Below are 7,906 nucleotides of genomic sequence, written 5' to 3' on the forward strand. Positions count from 1 at the left end.
AACGCTTCACCATTTTGATGAGCCTTTAGGAGTTCGGACTTAAAATCACTTGAGAGCTCTAATCGGCTCAAACACAAGGTTCCGGATACTTCTCGAGCGCCAATTTTCAGACTCTCAAATCCCTTGAGCAACTTCTCCTCTTGAAGCATCATCCAAGCCGCATATAACGACTTCCGACTTAACGCGTCTGCCACTACATTCGCCTTTCCCGGATGGTAATGTAACTCAAAGTCGTAGTCTTTCAACAATTCCATCCACCTCCTCTGCCTCATATTGAGCTCTTTCTGATCGAAGAGGTACTTCAAGCTCTTATGATCAGAGAAAACTTGGAACTTAACCCCATAGAGATAATGCCTCCACACCTTCAAGGCAAACACAACCGCAGCGAGTTCCAAATCGTGCGTAGGGTAACTAACTTCATGAGGTCTCAACTGTCGTGAGGCATACGCCACCACATTACGATGCTGCATCAGCACGCATCCTAGACCCTTTAATGAGGCATCACAATACACCTCAAATGGTTCATTCGGCTCGGGTAACACTAACACAGGTGCAGTGGTCAACTTTTTCTTCAATGTCTGAAAGCTCTCCTCGCATTCAGGAGTCCAAACAAATGGAGTGTCTTTGCGGGTTAACTTTGTCATTGGCAAAGCTATCTGTGAAAAGCCCTTGATGAATCTTCGGTAATAGCCAGCTAAACCCAGAAAACTCCTTATCTCCATCACGGTGGTTGGTTGCTTCCAATCCATTACAGCCTCCACCTTAGTTGGATCTACGGCTATTCCCTTCTTACTCACCACATGGCCCAAAAACTTCACCTCACTCTTCCAAAATTCACATTTAGACAGTTTTGCATAGAGTTTCTTCTCCTTTAGAATCTGCAATACGGTCCTCAAGTGTTCCGCATGCTCTTCTTCAGTCTTGGAGTAAATCAGTATGTCATCAATGAAGACAACAACGAATTTGTCCAGAAACGGACGAAAAACTCTATTCATGTAATCCATGAATACCGCAGGAGCGTTTGTCAACCCAAATGACATTACCGTGTACTCGTAATGACCATAACGAGTCCTGAAAGCGGTCTTAGGGATATCCTCATCCCTCACCCTTATCTGGTGATAACCGGATCGCAAATCGATCTTGGAGAAAACTCCAGCTCCTTGTAACTGATCCATGAGATCATCAATTCTCGGCAATGGGTACTTATTCTTTATTGTAACCTTGTTCAGCTGCCTGTAATCCACACAAAGCCGCATACTCCCATCCTTCTTCTTCACCAGTAACACTGGAGCACCTCACGGAGAGACACTTGGTCGTATAAAATTCTTTCCCAACAAGTCCTCTAACTGAGACTTTAGCTCATTCATCTCTAACGGTGACATCCTGTAAGGGGCACTTGAGATTGGCCCCGCCCCGGGCACCAATTCAATAGCAAACTCAACCTCTCGGTTAGGTGGAAACTCATCAATATCATCGGGAAACACTTCCGGAAACTCACACACAACCGGAATCTGTTCCAACTTTTGATCATCACCCGAAACACCCGCGGTTAACAACATGATACCCTGACATTCGGTTCCGGAACAATTCACCATCATCGAATTCAAGTAATAATTATTTACCACTACCGGCCCTTCTGTATCTTCCGGCATAAAGTACACCGACTTTGTAGAACAATCAAGCAGAACATGGTTCTTAGATAACCAGTCAAATCCCAAGATAAGATCAAGACCAATCATCGGCAAGCAGATTAAATTATGAACAAAATCACGCTGCTTGAATCTAAAGGAAACTTCCGGGCATCCTAGCCTAGTTACCATGGCTTCATGGGTAGCATTGTACACTCTTAGATCATAACCTAAAGTTACAATCTTCAGTCCTAACTCATGGGCTTTCTCAAATGCAATGAATGAATGTGATGCTCCCGAATCAAATAAAGCATTTAAAGTTTGACCAGCTATTTCACAGTTACCTCGAATGAGTGTCTCAGATCCCTCAGCTCCTACAGCTGAAGTGGTGAACACCCGACCAGTCTGTTGTGCCTTTCCAGCACCTTGTTTCTGTCTCTCCAGACAATTGGCGGCTTTATGCCCCGCTTTTCCACAATTGTAGCACAAACCCCATCCGGCCTTGCATGGTGCTCCCGGATGGTGACTCCCACACCTAGTGCAAGCTTGATCATTCTGAGGCTGCTTCCCAAACTTCTTCCCTTGGGAATTGTTGTTGTTGTTGGGCCTCCTGAAAGAGCTTCCTCTCTTGAAAGACGAACCTCTAGGTGCAAAGCTCTTCCCTCGGTTCTGTGGGAATGATCCCCTTTGACTCCCTTTCTCAGCGGTTGCCCTCTTCACACACTCTTCAGCAACCCTACACTTGTTTACCAACTCGGAGAAGGTCCTAATCTCCATTGGTCCCACTGAACTGAAGATATCACTCCGGAGTCCTCCTTCATATTTAACACACTTCCATTCCTCATAGTCCACTGGGGTCCCTTGGCACATGCGAGAGAACCTGAACAACTCCTCAAACTTGTCAGTATACTCTGATATGGACATAGTACCCTGTTTCAGCTGTAGCAATTCAAGTTCCTTAGCCGTCCTAGTAGAAGTCGGAAAGTACTTCTTATAAAACTCCTCTTGGAAAACATTCCAAGTGATATAGTCATCACCCTGCTGCAGAAGACGTCGGATACCTTGCCACCAATGGGATGCTGCACCGACAAGCATATAGGTAGCAAACTCAACACGCTGTCCTTCAGGCACCACTTGCGCTTGCAGCGCTCGCTCTATAGCTTGAAACCATGTATCAGCCTCAGTCGGACTAGTAGTTCCCTTGAACTTAGGCGGATTAACCTTCAAAAAGTTTGCCAAGGTCATCGGGCCCTGAACTCCACCTCCATCATTACCATGGTTGTTCATCTGTTGACCAAGAGCCTCAGCAGTGGCTTGCATAGCAGCAGCCATGTTCTCCAACGCAGTCATAAAGTTCACCGGGTCATTAGGGTTATTCTCCGGTGCACGAGCATTCGTACGACCTCTCGCACTACCTCTACCGCGTCCACGAGGCGCCATCTGGTTCCTATACATACCAAACAATCGATATTAAGTTGATCAGTCTCAATATCGGAAGTCTAGTACTTCAAAGTCCCAAATGCATGCGCATAAACGTTTATGCCAATTATATCAAGCAGATATACTAATAGCACATAGCACACACACACAGAGAATGCACAGAAGCATAATCAGTCCATCCCTCAGGCTCTACAGGAACGAACTGCTCTGATACCATAATGTAACACCCCACCATACAGAGTCTTATGCTTAAGTCATAATTCAGAGATGGCAAGGTATTACGACCTCTAAAATAAAAATTAGTACGTATAATAGTATGAATAATTGATTATAACTAGGAGCCTTTGTAGAAAAAGGGGTAAACAAAAACCGCAACCTTAAAGCGCAACACTCCGATCGATAACATAACGAAAAAGGATAATCCAACGCGTGATTATATATAAACAGAGGAGTGTCAAAAACAGGAATATCAAGACTCGAGTTCCGGCTGCGAAGATAACCGGTTTGAGCATAACAATATATACATATGATAAAATAAGGAAGACCCCAAAGGGACACAAATACATCAAACCTATTCTCCAAAATCTCCCATAAGAGGAGTCATCACAGTTTGTATTATTCAATGGAGATAAAAGTATCTAAGCAAAACATATAAACCAAAACATAGCCCCGAGAGCAAAGGATCTTCGCAATAAAAGAAGTCTCCAGCATGCATCAGCGGGACGCCTCACGTCCTGCATCTGAAAACCACAAAATCCGCATGGGTGAGAACCAAAGGTCCCCAGCATGGTAACAGCTTCCACATATATAATACATAATAATGGAGGAAAGCCGAAGGCAATCCTAGAACTTCCTTCAGATAATATCCCAGCTTATAAAAAAGCTAAACCATACAAGGCAACTGACTAAAGATTCTTCAGTCTAACTAATACTGCCCTTTCCAATTCCTTCAGACCTCCCAACTACCAGCAGGATATAATATAGCAAACACAGTTATATCAAACAAGGAATATACAAATAGGAGCAAGTAAGACATTTAGACAATTAGCAAGTTATATGCAGTCAATTAGGCAATCTCAAACAATTCATATAGTATGCATATGATGAATGCCTGTCCCTAGTGGCTGATGATATCATCTTGTCGGTTATATAGCCAACCCGACAAGTCCTGGTCGCTAACCATTGGACTGTCCCTCTGTCGTGCATCCCCAAATTCGAGTTATACTCGTTATAAACTTGATCATAAACATGATCCATATACATCACCCTCATTGGTGAATATTTACGGGGGTTCGAGCTCATCCGGGCCTTTCACAGTGCCCGGCCACACTTACAACATAGGGTTAACAGAGCTTCGAGTCTCAACCTGGAGCACGTGGTGGCTAGCCACTGCTACTACCCAAGGAACTCGTACTCAGATAGTGGAAGTGCAATTTCACAATTATCAATAATTCAGCATCAACATGCATGAATTCTCATCCATGGATCAACATCCATACTAGCCATTCCGGCTCACGGTTCAATCCAGAACCAGCCAATATTCATAGCATACACAGCTATTCCGGCTCATGGTTAAATCCATAACCAACCATTTCATTAACAATTATAGCCTCTCGGCCCATGGTATAACAAGCACTTCCTCCACCTTCCTCCACATCTCACATAATCATCTTGATCCTCATTGATCATTCATATTTCCCTTGCTTCACTCGCAAGTTATCACATTCACTAGCCCCTTTTTAATAGCTAGGCATGCCATAATGATTTAAGACATAAATGGTGAGATCGGAGGCTTAGAAGTATGAGATTTGGCTTTTAAAACTCAAAAATCAACTTTGGGATGAAAACAGGGCCGCGCGTACGCGCACTCCACGCTCACGCGTGGATGGTCTCAAAAACTCATCGACGCGTAAGCGTCATGCACGCTAACGCGTGGATTCCAAACTTGCCCATCGACGCGCACGCGTCAACCTCGCGTACGCGCGGGTGTTCTCGTGCCCCAGGCACAACACCGGCACAGTTCTGGCATAACTCTCTGGAAAATGGCTGGGCATTGGGTGCAGCACAATCGGCGCGCCCGCGCACATCACGCGTACGCGTGGATGGCGCTTTTCGGAAGATCGGCGCGTACGCGCCAGGTGCGCCCACGCGCAAGGGGTGATTCTGCTAAAAATTTTCTAAGTTAAAAGCTGCAGAATTCACAGATTTTTACCCCAATCTTCCAACGGACATAACTTCCTCATTTTAAATCGTTTTTCGCCCGTTCTTCGAACGGCATGGACATCCCGGATCCAATTTCATTTCTAAACAGATTTGGTACAAAACGGGGATCCGTAGTCCAAGTTATGTCCCGTCAAAGTATGCCCAAAAACCATATTTTCATACAAAACCACAATATGCCATTTTCAAAACAAACCATTTTCAACTCTTTCCAAAATCAATCAAAACATGTCAATTTCATCCCTTTTCTTTGAAATCAATTCAAAATGTATCAAATTTAACATCAAGCCTCCTCAACTCACACATTGACACATAACTCACAATTTACCAAAATCACTATTTCACCATTATATACCACTTCACCCAAGTGGCTCAAACTCAAACATATTGACATGTCATCTACTATTCCTCATGCCAATTCTCAACAAAACCAATTCCAATAAATCATCATGGTACACAAACAGCATCATACTCACCATCAACATGGTTCAACCCACAATTCAACCATAACCAATAATCAAGCATATATTACAACATGCATATTTCTCACACATCATACCACCAAGGCATCAATAATCATCATCACATATATGACCACATCATATATCTCATTCATTCAATAACATCAACCATTCAATGCCTATCTTAGGGCCTCTAGCCTAAGTATTTCCTACCACATTACATATTAGATACGGGAAACCGAAACCATACCTTAGCCGATTTTCCCAAGCTCCACCGGAGCACTTCTAAACCACTTATCCACAAGCTCTCAAGGCCTCAACACTTCCAAGAACAGATTTTGCACCACCAAACCCTTTCCAAGCTTTTCAAAATCACCAATCAAGCTCCAATATCCACACATACACAACCTAAGCCACAACCATCATACCCATACACAACATCTCAAACCCAAACATCATAAAACAACAAAAATACACTAGGGTTGAGAATCTTACCACACCCAAGGTCCAAGGAGACAAGATCAACCTTCTCCTTCAAGAGAGTTGGGCCCTATAACATCAAAGAACCCAAAATCTCAACATTTCACCCATAAAACTCGAAAATAGGGGCTGAGATTTCGAACAGCAAGGTGTGGCTTACCTCAAGATTGATTATATGGGTTTTGTAGAGCTCTCCGCGGTGAACGCGTGGCCGCAAACGGGGCGGCAATCGGAGCTCTAGATCAAAAGTTATGGTGATTTGAAGATCAAGTGAGAGAGAGAAGTTGAGAGAATGTTCTTCCCTTCCTCTCCACCATTTCAGCTTGTGTGTGTAACAAATGAGGAGAGAGAGTGCTGAAAACTAGGGTTTTGGTTAAGTTATGTTGGGCCAAGGGCCCACTTTGGGTCCAATTGGCCCGGTTTGGCCCGTTCGGTCCAATCTTGGTCCGAATTCTATAAAATTGGTACCAAAATTCTCGTCTCAGTCTCTTTTATCACATTTAGCCATAAAAATCACATTTTAGGCTTTCTAGAATAAATTCTCATTTATGGGTTAATTAGCCGTTAATTAACCGGGTTTTACATAGGGTTATGCGTACACACTCCCAGAAGAGTTTCTCAAAGTGTGTGTATGCATAAAGGTGTGCGTACGCACAGAAGGCAAAATTTTCCTTGTTGAGTACACGCATAGAAACGTGTGATCACTCCTAATGGAACGCACTTTCCAGCATGTGCATACGCACAACCTTGTGTGCACGCTGATGAGCGGATAATTTATACGCTTTTTGGCATTGTTTTTAGGTAGTTTTTAGTAGGATCTAGCTACTTTTAGGGATATTTTTATTACTTTTTATGAAAAACTCACATTTCTGGACTTTACAATGAGTTTGTGTGTTTTTCGTTGATTTCATGTATTTTCTGGCTGAAATTGAGGGACCTGAGCAAAAATCTGATAGAAGGCTGACAAAGGACTGCTGATACTGTTGGATTCTGACCTCCCTGCACTCAAAATGAATTTTCTGGAAATACAGAACACCAAATGGTGCGCTCTCAACTGATTTCGAAAGTAGATATCTAGGGCTTTCCACCAATATATAATAGTCCATACTTTATTCGACTTTAGATGACACAAACTGGTGTTCAATACCAGTTCTATGTTGCATTATGGAGTAAAACGCCAGAAACACGTCACAAACCAGAGTTAAACGCCAAAAACACGTTACAACTTGGCGTTTAACCTCAAGAGAAGTCTCTACACGTGTAAAGATCAAGCTCAGCCCAAGCACACACCAAAGTGGGCCCCGGAAGTGGATTTCTGCACTTAGACTTATTTCTGTAAACCCTAGTAACTAGTCTAGTATAAATAGGACATTTTACTATTGTATTAGACATCTTTGGTCTCAGTTTTAATCGATTGTTCATCTTAGGAGACTATTGATCACGTTTTGGAGGCTGGCCTCTCGGCCATGCCTGAACCATCACTTATGTATTTTCAATGGTGGAGTTTCTACACACCATAGATTAAGGTGTGGAGCTCTGTTGTACCTCGAGTATTAATGCAATTACTATTATTCTTCCATTCAATTAAGCTTATTCTTATTCTAAGATATTCGTTGTACTTCAACATGATGAATGTAATGATCCGTGACACTCATCATCATTCTCACCTATGAACGC

At 43.0% G+C, this 7,906-nt stretch overlaps 1 long non-coding RNA gene across 1 annotated transcript; it reads right to left on the minus strand.

Moving 5' to 3' along the window:
* Positions 1-6,005: 6,005 nt before the first annotated feature.
* Positions 6,006-6,553, minus strand: LOC140174221 (uncharacterized). The gene is made up of 3 exons (XR_011863469.1): positions 6,390-6,553; positions 6,245-6,299; positions 6,006-6,157 (listed from the first exon to the last, which is right to left on the minus strand). It is a non-coding gene; the product is annotated as an uncharacterized lncRNA (long non-coding RNA).
* Between the last annotated feature and the right edge of the window lie 1,353 nt (positions 6,554-7,906).

The sequence above is a fragment of the Arachis hypogaea genome, chromosome 7 (genome assembly GCF_003086295.3).
Source record: "Arachis hypogaea cultivar Tifrunner chromosome 7, arahy.Tifrunner.gnm2.J5K5, whole genome shotgun sequence".
Lineage (NCBI taxonomy): Eukaryota > Viridiplantae > Streptophyta > Magnoliopsida > Fabales > Fabaceae > Arachis > Arachis hypogaea.